The sequence below is a fragment of the Rhinatrema bivittatum genome, chromosome 10 (genome assembly GCF_901001135.1).
Source record: "Rhinatrema bivittatum chromosome 10, aRhiBiv1.1, whole genome shotgun sequence".
Lineage (NCBI taxonomy): Eukaryota > Metazoa > Chordata > Amphibia > Gymnophiona > Rhinatrematidae > Rhinatrema > Rhinatrema bivittatum.
Genome location: NC_042624.1, coordinates 69,608,764 through 69,621,780, shown reverse-complemented (window position 1 = coordinate 69,621,780; position 13,017 = coordinate 69,608,764). Strand labels below are relative to the sequence as shown.

General features: G+C 43.8%; 1 protein-coding gene across 2 annotated transcripts in view; it reads left to right on the top strand.

The window, feature by feature from the left end:
• PAPPA2 (pappalysin 2) overlaps nucleotides 1-13,017 on the top strand; it is a 459,501-nt gene that overhangs the window by 303,211 nt on the left and 143,273 nt on the right. The window lies entirely within an intron of this gene.

Genomic DNA, 13,017 nt, shown 5'->3' with positions numbered 1-13,017 from the left:
AAAGCATTGCCAAAGTTTTATGGAGACGAAATGGCTGCTATGAGCACATGGTGTCCATTATGCTCTCTTATACCCAGAGAAATTAAGAGTCTCACATGAAGGTTCGACAGAATTTTTCAAGGTGGTCAGGAAGCTGAAAAATTTGAAAAAGAACTGCAAGCTTCTCCAGCTGACTCTTCTACTTCTCCCTTACCGTAGGAGCCTCAGTACCAAATGACCATGTCTTGCGCAGGGACAGGTTAATCAGCTGAGGAGTTAGGAGCTAACACGTAATGGTGCAAGCTAATATCTTGTATGTTGTTCTACTATTGGGATGGAGGTTTGGATTACATCTGGTTTGGGGTTTGTGGGAGTTTGTGGGGGTGGGGTAATTCTGCAAAAAGGGATGTTTTGAAGGTATGTACATTGATCTCATCCCTCAAGCTAATGGTCTTTCTGTCAGCTGGAAAGGCAGCAATGGCTTTAAAGCAACGCAAACATAGCGTCTACTCTGTTCACATTCTGATCGGGCTTAAGCTTGGCTGTTTAGAGGAGATAGCTGCAACAGATTGGCTCATTGCTTTTTCCTGTATTGTGGGTAAGCTCTTGTATTCAATTGGTGTGAAGATAATCGAGAGGCAGTGGTTTCTCTGGCAGTTTGCTTTTCCTGGCATCGCGATTACGCTGAGACATAGGTGCTTCTGTTTCTTTTCTGTGCCATTGTTGTACGTACTGCTTGGGAAAACGAGAACAATTTTATCAAATTTGGAGGGACTGCAGGGGGACCACTGGGGTGTTAACCAAGAGGTGATAAGGTTAGGTTTTAAAAATGGAGTGGGGGATGATACAGAAAGTGGGGAGGTTAACAGTTGTTCTAGGACCCAGGCCTTGGGTTATCCCCCACCTGGATGACATGGCTGCTTTTTGGGTATTAAGAAGGGAATTAGTGTTGGACCCTGGAAATGGGGGGGGGGGTATGGATGAGGGAGGTCTTGAGCCCCTATTTTTTCAATGTGGGTCAGAGGGGATGATTATTGGTTCTTTGAGGGGGGAGTTTCAAGTTTTGCTGCTGTTGTTGAGCAAATGTTTTAAAAAGAAAAGTGTAGCATGCAGAAATATTAGCATCCAGTTAATTCTGAGTTATCACAGACTGTCTGCTGTAAGCCAGGATCTCATCATCTTCTTTATATGTATGTAATTTAATTATCCAGATATCCAATCTTTGTGTGAATGTTATCTCTCTTAATGTTAGGGGCTTGGTATTGCCCATTAAGAGGAAAAGGATCTTTACTTACCTCAAAAAAACAGAGTACACACATAGCCATGTTACAGGAGAGCCACCTGATTGATAGGGAGCACAATAAACTAAAAAGAGACTCACTGGGACAACTCAGGTATGCCTCATATAAGTCTAAAAGCAGGATGCATGCATATTAGTCCATAAAGCTTTACCCCTGACTGTATATGTCCAGACAGATCCTGAGGGCAGAATTGTTTTCATGGAACGTTTATTATATATGGAAGGAAATTGGTTCTTATTATTGTTTATGGAACTAATAAGGAACAAAATAAGTTTTTAGAAAGCTCACCTGTAATATTTCTGCTTTTTCTACACATAAGATAGCTTCTGGAAGTGATTGGAAATCTGTCTAGACCTTGTAAATGGCAGGCTTTGCAAAGCAGCCAGATATGCTGAGCAAAGGGAGGACTTTCAGTACTTAATGAGTGTAACCCTTTCTTCTGTATTTTACACTGCTCCAAGGGCACACAAAAGAATTTATAACTAAGGCTGTCTCTTTCCCCTCTCCTTTGTCCCTAAGGCATGGGCTCTTTCTGTGAGAGTGAAGGCAATCTTTCGAGGCCCAGGCAGTAAGGTGAATTCCTCTTAGTGTGCGATGCGGTGCTGCCAGGACAGACAGGCTGGACACAGTTGTGGATGTTCAAAATAAATTTACTAATTTGTTTGAAAGTGAAATAAATGTCCAGTCATCCAAAAACTGCATAAAGTTACATCTGTTGATGGATCTACTTCTTTGTAGGTGTTGCAAAGCTCAGGTTCCCTGGGATTTATCTTATCACTCTTGTACTGTGTGCACAAGAGTCCCAGCCACCGAGGGGGGGGGGGAATCATGTGCGGGGCGGAGTCTCCTTAAACATGGAAAACCTACCTGAGTCTCGCTTTTCAGTCTCTGATACCCAGCCTGTGTCCTGGCCCCCAGGTGAAGATTCTGTAGAGGGTCTCCTGAACTTCCTGCTTCTGTCCTTCTGATTTCTCTGTTTGGGACTTCTCTGGAGGAATGTCAGTACTTGAAACCCAGGCAAATATAGCCCACACTCTTCAATGAGATGGGGGAGGGGGGGGGCCCACAAAACATCCTCACAACCCAAAAACCCAGCCAAATTCTCACAGTCCAAAAAGCTCTCTGAAGGGGATGAGTCACTATTGCACATCCACTGCAGGGGAAATGACAGACAGGTCTTCTTATCCCTGGCCATTGGATATGGGGCTTGTCCTTCAATATATAGAACCAAGGTCTGACCCAAGCAAAACTCAGACAAAATGCCCAACAATTAAGTAAGATCCTTCTCTCAAAACAGAGGCAGACCCTAAACAGGCAATGGGTGCACTGCATAGGCCTCCTCCAACAAATTCTCCATCTCCTGAATCAGACTCCTTCTTCCTCAGAAGCCAATTCAAAATGACGATGCTGGCTCCTAGCCTAACCCCTTCTTCTGAGCAGGGTTTAAACCACTGCAGACAACCTCAGGGGGAGTGCTATAAGGAATAGTTTCTCCAACCTAGCTGTTACCTCAAGGGCAGGGAATGAGAACCATCTAGTAGGGATGTGAATCGTGTCCTCGATCGTCTTAATGATCGATTTCGGCTGGGAGGGGGAGGGAATCGTATTGTTGCCGTTTGGGGGGGTAAAATATCGTGAAAAATCGTGAAAATCGTTAAAACGAAAAATCGAAAAACCGGCACATTAAAACCCCCTAAAACCCACCCCCGACCCTTTAAATTAAATCCCCCACCCCCAAATAACTTAAATAACCTGCGGGTCCAGCGGCGGTCCGGAACGGCAGCGGTCCGGAACGGGCTCCTGCTCCTGCATCTTGTCGTCTTCGGCCGGCGCCATTTTCCAAAATGGCGCCGAAAAATGGCGGCGGCCATAGACGAAAAAGATTGGACGGCAGGAGGTCCTTCCGGACCCCCGCTGGACTTTTGGCAAGTCTCGTGGGGGTCAGGAGGCCCCCCACAAGCTGGCCAAAAGTTCCTGGAGGTCCAGCGGGGGTCAGGGAGCGATTTCCCGCCGCGAATCGTTTTCGTACGGAAAATGGCGCCGGCAGGAGATCGACTGCAGGAGGTCGTTCAGCGAGGCGCCGGAACCCTCGCTGAACGACCTCCTGCAGTCGATCTCCTGCCGGCGCCATTTTCCGTACGGAAACGATTCGCGGCGGGAAATCGCTCCCTGACCCCCGCTGGACCTCCAGGAACTTTTGGCCAGCTTGTGGGGGGCCTCCTGACCCCCACGAGACTTGCCAAAAGTCCAGCGGGGGTCCGGAAGGACCTCCTGCCGTCCAATCTTTTTCGTCTATGGCCGCCGCCATTTTTCGGCGCCATTTTGGAAAATGGCGCCGGCCGAAGACGACAAGATGCAGGAGCAGGAGCCCGTTCCGGACCGCTGCTGTTCCGGACCGCCGCTGGACCCGCAGGTTATTTAAGTTATTTGGGGGTGGGGGATTTAATTTAAAGGGTCGGGGGTGGGTTTTAGGGGGTTTTAGTGTGCCGGCTCACGATTCTAACGATTTATAACGATAAATCGTTAGAATCTGTATTGTATTGTGTTCCATAACGGTTTAAGACGATATTAAAATTATCGGACGATAATTTTAATCGTCCTAAAACGATTCACATCCCTACCATCTAGTGAGTGACTAGGAGGTCCTCGCAGAAGAGTTTGGGGCTTAAGGATGTGTGGCAATGCCAGTACCCATCGGGAAAAAAATTATACCTGTTTTTCTCAGACTCATAGATGAATAGACTTTTTTCACTCCTTCACAACTCTATTTTATATTCTTTCAGCAGCTATCTCAGATCACAACCCTATGTCACTCCCACTATTGTTAGGGTCAACAGAGATGGGAGAAATAAAACAGAAACTGAATCTATCACTCCTAGGTAAGAAGGAGTTTCAGGAACTTATAACCAACACTATTAGGGACCACATATATACATTCTCATGATGAATATAACCCTATATTACTATGGAGACTGTTAATGCGGTTCTAAGAGGCAACATTATCAGTTACACCAGTCAGCTTAAGAGAATCCTTGCTAGTCAGGAAGATAACATTACTTGAAAGACAACATAAAATGGGCTGTTCTCGATCTATATATAGAGAACTTCAAAAGTATAGGTTGGAAGGAAACAGTATTCACATAGGGGCAGATTTTCAAAGGCTATGCGCGTAACCTGAGAAAATCTGCCCCTGTGCGCACAAGCCCCGGGACGCGCGTATGTCCCAGGGCTTCGAAAAAGGGTCGGGAAGGGGGCAGGTCCGGGGGCATGGCGATGGTCCGGGGGCATGGCGGCGATCCACGAGTGGGTCCAGGGGTGGTCCCGAGGTCTCCTTCGTGCGGCTGTGCTGGAGGTTCGTGCGCCGGCAGCTGGCCGGTGCGCGCAATATACGCCTGCTTTGGGCAGGCTTAAGAAATAAAATAAGGTAGGAGGGGGGGATTTAGGTAGGGTTGGGGGATGGGTTAGATAGGGGAAATTACACTGACTAGTGTAACTGATAATGTTGCCTCTTAGAACCGCTTTAACAGTCTCCATAGTAATATAGGGTTATATTCATCACGAGAATGTATATATGTGGTCCTGAATAGTGTTGGTTACAAGTTCCTGAAACTCCTTCTTACCTAGGAGTGATAGATTCAGTCTCTAATCGGAGCAGCCTTGGAGGGAACGGGGAAAGCCATCGGGGCTCCCCTCGGGATCAGCGCGCGCCCCTTGTGCACACCGACCCTGGATTTTATAACATGTAAGCGGCAGCACAAGCATGTTATAAAATCGGGCGTGGATTTGTTTGCGCCAGGTTGCGCGAACAAATCCTCGCCCGCACATAAGTTTTAAAATCTGGCCCATAGAGCAGATAGAAAAATCACATTGGTTTCTTAAACAAAGACTTATGGACATGGGAGTTAGACTGGGGGCCTTTATGGTACTGATATTGAAAAGGAGGCAAGCCAGCAAAATAATCCAGGGTATAGGCACCTCTTCGGGTGTGGTTACCTACCAAATGGAAGGTATCAATAAGACCTTTGCTTCCTTTTATTCTCAGTTATATGCTAGAGAGGTTGGTTTATCTATACCTGTGTTAAATCACTTTGGGACTGATAATAACACTTGCAGTGAAATTGGTGCTAATTGTCAGCCCATATTTTTTTTAGTGTACGCAACAAAAGCAGGCACCTCCGTGAGATGTAATAAAGGCTGTGTATGCAAATGAGATGCACACAGATAATCCATGCAAAAGTGAAACTTGTGCAAATAACATGTGCTCAAGGACCTATAATAAATCATGCAGAAACCCACGCTGAAATCCGCATTAATGTAGAAACCCATGAGGGCAAAAGTCTTCCCTTTTTATAAAACAGTGAAGAAGTTAATGGTCCAGAAGTGGAACTGAAGGTGGGTAGAGCAATGTCTAACCTCTTCAAGATCCAACTGTGTGGCAGCTATACTGGTGGTTGCAGTAAAGATTTCTACAGCCAACCCACAAATATGTTCCAAACATCAGGAAAAAGTGAAGGTAATCTATGATTACCCCAGAGTAAACCGGTCTCCAGACACGTGCTTTAACTTAACTCTAGTCTTGACTCAAGCACTAAAAAATCTGTATTCAAAAACCCACACTGATTGATGTGCAGCTCCCTGCATAGCCTGAGAATAGTTAATTGCCTTATTTGCATGCACTGGTGCTAAACCAGCCATGTGTTTTAAAGCAGGTTTATGCATGCTTTTTTCCCATGCTGAACACTTTGTTACATGCTTGCATAAGACTAGCACAGGAAAACACATGCAAAACCCCACGGAAGTACACACAAAAATCTGCGTCAGCTTTAGTACTGCTTACTCCATCCATATAGGGATATGAGCAAATTTGAACTCCCTTAAGTTACAGAAGTGCAAAATACCAGGATTGCTGCACCCATTACACTGGCAGAAGTTCAATGGCTATAAAACTTCTTCCCAATGGCAAATGTCCGGATCTAGATTTTTACAAAAAAAAAATTCACAATTGGGACCTTTGCTGCACCAGGCTTTGCAGCACTTACAAGCACAACCTGATTATCCCCATAGATTGAGTGATACAACTATAACTGTCCTCCACAAAAAAAGGCAAAGACGAGTTGGACCCAGGGTCTTACTGACCCATATCACTGCTCAGTACAGGTATAAAAATACTAGCAAAAGTGCTGCAGCTAATTTAATCCATTGTGAACAAACAGGTTTCATCAAAAGAAAACAGTCAAAGGCAGGGAGGGCTTTAATATCATTACATTAGCAAAAAAAAAAAAAAGTGTGAAACAGAGAAGGCCTTTGACAGGTTGCACTGGTCTTTTCTTTTTGGAATTCTAGACAAATACAGAATTAGCCAAAGGTATGTCTCATGGGTTAAGATTCTATACGCTCATCCAGAGGCAAGAATATTGACCAAGGGAAGCTTGTCTGACCCCTTTCCAATATAGCGAGGCACTAGGCAGGGATGTCCATTACCCTTCCTTTTGTTTGACCTGGCTATAGAGGCATTGGCACAGTTAGTTAGACAAGATTCTTTAATAGCAGAATTTAAGTTTACAGGCAGATCGCATAACATTTTGCTTTATGCTGACAATGTCATCTTATTTTTGACTGAGCTCAAGAGTTTAATTCCTAAATTGATGGAGGTGTTGGCTGACTCTGGTAGCGCCACTAGATAGAGAGTTTTTTTCTCAGTCTTGGAAAGCTCTATATTTAAATTTATTTGGAAGGGCAAGGTTCCTAGGATTAAACTAACTACATAATATCTTTCCAGAGAGGAGGAGTTTATTATTCAACTGCACAACTTAGTTGCAGCAGAGATTGGTTGGGTCAAGACCCGGATATAGCTTGGATTTCCTTAGAGACAGGACAGCAGAAAGCCCGGATCTTGCTAATTTACTTTTTCTTCCACCATCTGCACTGCTAGTTATAAGAATGACTAGATCTAATCATCTAATTGCTCATACAGTTCAGATCTGCAAAAAATTATGTCCATATCTTCACAAACCAGTGGAGGTCCTCTCTCCTATCTCTCTGCTGAGTGAACATTTGAGTATTTCTATACATACATTTAATAGGGAAATGACGGACTGCTGGACTGTGGGCTTACATCACATAGAACATTGTGGGATGAAAATGGTTGGGTGTCGTTTGAGCACCTTTAGGAAGATTTTAACTTAAGAGCTAAATTTAGGTCGATTTATGATGATTTGAAGACTGCTATCCAAAATTGGAAAGAACAGGCTGGGTGCAGCAATTGCCTATGCCCTTTGAAAAAGCCCTAATGGAGGGGGAGACCCCAATACCATTAATAGACAAATAGAATGATGAGTTGGGTCTCAAACTGGACTAGACAGCTTGGAAGTCCATATGAAAATGTTCTAGCCCATTTGTAACTGTAGGGTTGAATTAATGTATAAATTACTCCACAGGGCTTATAGATACCGGACCTTTTATACCAGATTCTTCCCATCCTCTTTGTACCTGTGTTGGAGAGGATGTGGTCAAGAGGGTAAAATTTACATATGTAGTAGTCATGTTCATATGCACAAATTGTTTTGAAAGAAATTCAGGCAAGAGTTTATAAGATTCTGTTGAAAGATATCCCATTTAATGTGAGTCTTGGGACTATAACCTTACTAAACATGAACACAAATTATGTGATCAAATGATACATCGGTACGCCTGGTCTTCTCTTCACACTTATTGAGAGCAAGCTAACATATATTTGTGGGACCTTTCTTCTCAGGGTCATGGTATATTTACCAGACTCATAGTTCTGGGTCCATTTTACTTTATATTTTTTGTTATTTGTGTGTCATTTTTCACCAATCACCATTTTTTTTAAATTAAATCTTTTTTCTTTTTTCAAAACCAATGAACATAGTCACTTTTCAAGTCACTTTTCAAAAGTCACTGAACTCAACATCAAAAGTACTTATCTGCACAACCCAACACGATCGCGTTTCGGACCACATCCCTTAGGGTCCTGCTTCAGGGGACTAAGATTTTCATCATTTTTCTGTGACAAAATAACCAACAGGAAAAAATCAATTGCTGCATTCAGTCATGTACATTCTTATATCCGCGATCCCGGCGATCCCGGCGTTGGATTCCAATGCCGGGATCGTGGATATAAGAACGTACATGACTGAATGCAGCAATTGATTTTTTCCTGTTGGTTATTTTGTCACAGAAAAATGATGAAAATCTTAGTCCCCTGAAGCAGGACCCTAAGGGATGTGGTCCGAAACGCAATCGTGTTGGGTTGTGCAGATAAGTACTTTTGATGTTGAGTTCAGTGACTTTTGAAAAGTGACTGTTCATTGGTTTTGAAAAAAGAAAAAAGATTTAATTTAAAAAAATGGTGATTGGTGAAAAATGACACACAAATAACAAAAAATATAAAGTAAAATGGACCCAGAACTATGAGTCTGGTAAATATACCATGACCCTGAGAAGAAAGGTCCCACAAATATGTTAGCTTGCTCTCAATAAGTGTGAAGAGAAGACCAGGCGTACCGATATTTTGAAGTATTGTTTACAACTGGGGTACCCGGAATACATATGGTATAAGAGCCAATATTGTGTGATCAAATGATACATGCCATGCATTTTACCATATCCACATTATGGAATCCATACCTTTACCTACACATTGGTGCAAGCAGCTTCATCACATTGCTTTGATAGAAAAATTGACTTATTCTCTGAGCAATAGATCATAAGTATATGAAAAGATTTAGGAGCCATATTGGACATCTCGGGTTACATGAGGTCGTGGATGAGATAATAGGTTTATATATGTGACCTGTACATATTAGTGAATCTTTACGGGATGTTATTTTCTGTATATTCTTTGGATATCATTTCTAACTGAATAACATAATATATACCAATATATTTATAATTTTGTTTTTGTATTGTCACAGGTTTATTAAATAAAAAGTTTTTAAAAAGTATTTGTTTACTCAAGTTTTTGGTGGGGGCTGAAAGTTTGATGTTTCTCAGTTTTTCTGATCCAATTAAATCATATTTAAAAGAATAACATCACTTCATTTTTCAGTTCAGGAATGAGATAATGAAATCATTGTGTCTTATTATGTTGTTTGTTTTTTATTTTGGTTGTATATTTTTATATTTCTTATATGTTCTTATGAATTATGAGGCAAATATTCAGTAGGCCGTTTAGTGGACAAATTAACTGGCTAAAGTTAGCCGGATGACTTGTCCCGTACTTTCAGTAGGATAAACGTCCTGCTGAATAGACTTGCTTAAAGTTATCCAGTTACATGTATCCAGCTAAGGGCCTCATTTACTAAAGATTTTTCCCATAGACACAGAAGGGGAGAAAAACCTTAGAGGTAGATTTAAAAAAACCGCGTAAGTGCCATGTGCTTGCGATTCATGGCGCACGCACATGGACATGCTGATTTTATAACCTGCAGTATCGCCAGGCACATGTTATAAAATATGAAAGCCACGCGCATATGCGCACCCTATTTTGTATTGGCATACACATGTGTGCGTGGGTTGCAACTCGCGCGTGCAGGGGAGGGAATTTTTTTAAGTACGCATGGTGACGCGATCGGGCCTTTGCCCACTTCCATCCCAGTCCGCTCCAATTAAGGAGCAGACTGGGAGAGAACTTCCCTATCCTCCACCTACCCTTCCTCCCTTTTCCCCTCTCTACCCTGACCTCTAAACCCTACTTATCAGCCCTATTTTTTTTTATTTAACAACTTACCTGCTCTAAGGAGCAGACGTTGTGCATGCTGGCTGGCTGGCTGCCAGCACGTGCTTCCCCGGGACAGTGCAAAATGGCACCATCCCGGCCGGCTCCTGGCCCGTTCTCATGGTTTATTGGAGTGTGCCTTAAATAGCAAACTGTCAAGGGCCAGGATGCTGACATTAGTCTGTAGGTGTTTGTTGGATGGGAGGTATTTAGCTTCCCAAGTAAGAGTTAAAGTAGTAGGATCTAACACCCACTTGAGTTCAATACTCGGGACTGTCCAGAATGTAGTTACTAAAATGATCAGTGATCTTCATTCTAAACATATATACCCTAGAAGAAAGGCAAGATAGGGGAGACATTTAACATGTTTCCATGCACAGAAATCAAATCTCTTTTAACAGAAAGGAGGCACTAGAATGGGGGTTCATGATACGAGGGTACAAGGAAGAAGATTCAGGAGTAATCTTAGGAAATATTTCTTTACAGAGAGGATAATGGATACATGGAAGAGCCTCCCAGTGAAGGTGGTGGAGAGATGGAGACAAATGGTATCTGAATTCAAGAAAGCATGGGATAAATACAGGGGATGTCTGAGGGAGTGATGGGAATTGTAAGGCTAGATAAATTGGATGGATGGGTAAACTAGATGGGCCATATGTTTTTTTTTCTGCCGTAATGTTGCTATATTTCTATGTCTTTAAATTTTTTATTGATGTCAATTGTTAAAATAAAGAACATTTAATAATTGACAGTTATGTTTTATAATATGCATCTGTATGTATGTACAACTATCTCTTCTTTAAAATGTATTGTAATGTGCGTGTGTGTCTGTGTCTGAGTCTGAGAGAGAGAGAGTATAGTTACTTCACTGCTTGGCAACTAGTTCAAGAGCTGATTGGTTGGTAAGAGACTTTTAACACCATGCCTGTATAATGAGAGATGAGATGTAATCAGACTTGGGGAGCGGTGGGGGCTCAACTATTTACATTTCTAAAAGGGGGACTGCAACTCAGTTTGCTCACACTTGGTTAATTAGGAAAAATCTAAAATTTGTTTTGGGGATTTTTTGGTTCAAGTCTGACAGTAGAGACATATATGTTACAGATCACACAATGTACCTCTCAATGGTCAGCTTGGTGTGCTTTGGGAGTCATTGAACCACATGGGCCTGTTTTGAAAAACTCCCCCGGACTGATATTTTCCTACAATCAACCCCTGTTCAGGAGGGATTTAGCAGGTCAAGGCAGTCTTTTGGACAACCCCATTCTGGTGCATTATGGTTTCAAAAGATTATATCTAGGACAACAGATACTGCACCGTTTTGGGATGCAAGTTACAAGTAAGAGTGTCCCAGTTGTCTCCCTTGTGGAACAGAGATACTGGTCAGTTCTGCAATAGGGACCTTAAACAAAGGCAGAACCATGTCTCTGAAGATGATGATTCCCTTACTTAGGACTTTTGTCTATCATTATCTCTTCTTTTCCCAACCTTTTATTAAAATCTTTCAGGCCTATACATTAGCTACACATATACATATATCATAATATTAATGAAATATAAAACATTTTAATCATCCATTTATTCCAATTGGCTCTTACCCGACCACAATGGCCACCCCTTGCCTCACAGCCCCTACCCATTCCTCAATATCTTTTGCCCCCCACCTACTGCATCATCCCCTACCCACCCCAAATCTCCCATAGCCCTACTACCCATCCCTCCTACCTATCCTCAAACCCCTATTGTCCCTACCTGCTCCTCAAATCCCTATTCTTCCCTAGCAACCTCCTATTGCCCCTATACTCATCTAACACCTCTTACCCACTCCAACACCCCCTACCCCCACCCATAATCCTATTTCCCACAATGTACTTACTCCTCATGAGTAGGAAGCCAGCTTATTGAAACGGGCCTGGAGATACCTGCAGGCCATCCTCAGGACTCTAATCCATCTCTGGATCCCCCCCATGGGGAAGAGGTGTCCTTCATCCCTCACCACCAGGGACGTCAGATTATGGATGCCCCTAGTGATAAAATTAGGAAGCCTTGCTAGGGGAGGGAGGCCATCTTGGAATAAGACCTTCCTAGAAGAACTGGAAATTCACATGCGCTGTGAAAAAGCATACAAGTATACGATTGTCATTTGCACAAATGTATGCACGAATAAAGTCTTGCAAACATTTGCACAAAACTTATCATGCACACATGTGTTTTACATGAAAGATATATGTATTTTATAATCTATGCAGATATATGCGTGCAGATTATAAAATATAAGGGGCAGATTTTGGCGGATTTACGCGAGCAGGGCCCTGCGCGCCGGTGAGCCTATTTTACATAGGCTCACCGGCGCGCGCAGAACCCCGGGACTCGCGTAAGTCCCGGGGTTTTCGGAGTGGGCGTGTTGGGAGGCGTGTCGGGGGCGGGGCCGGAGCGCGCGGCGTTGCGGGGGCGTGTCGGCAGCGTTTTGGGGCGGGCACGGGGGCGTGGCTACGGCCCGGGGGCGTGGCCGCGCCCTCCGTACCCGCCCCCAGGTCGCGGCCCGGCGCGCAGGAGGCCCGCTGGCGCGCGGGGATTTACGCCTCCCTCTGGGAGGCGTAAATCCCCCAACAAAGGTAGGATGGGGGTTTAGACAGGGCCGGGCGGGTGGGTAAGGGAGGGGAAGGTGAGGGGAGGGCAAAGGAAAGTTCCCTTCTAGGCCGCTCCGATTTCGGAGCGGCCTAGGAGGGAACGGGGGTAGGCTGCGCGGCTCGGCGCGCGCAGGCTATACGAAATCGATAGCCTTGCGCGCGCCGATCCAGGATTTTAGCCGATACGCGCGACTACGCGCGTATCTACTAAAATCCAGCGTACTTTTGTTTGCGCCTGGAGCGCAAACAAAAGTAGGCTGTTCGCGCTCGTCTGAAAATCTACCCCTAAGTGTATTTGTGCGTGGCTCTATATATGCGCATATATGGGGCCATGTGCAGTTCTTTGAAAGTTATCCTCATTGTATGG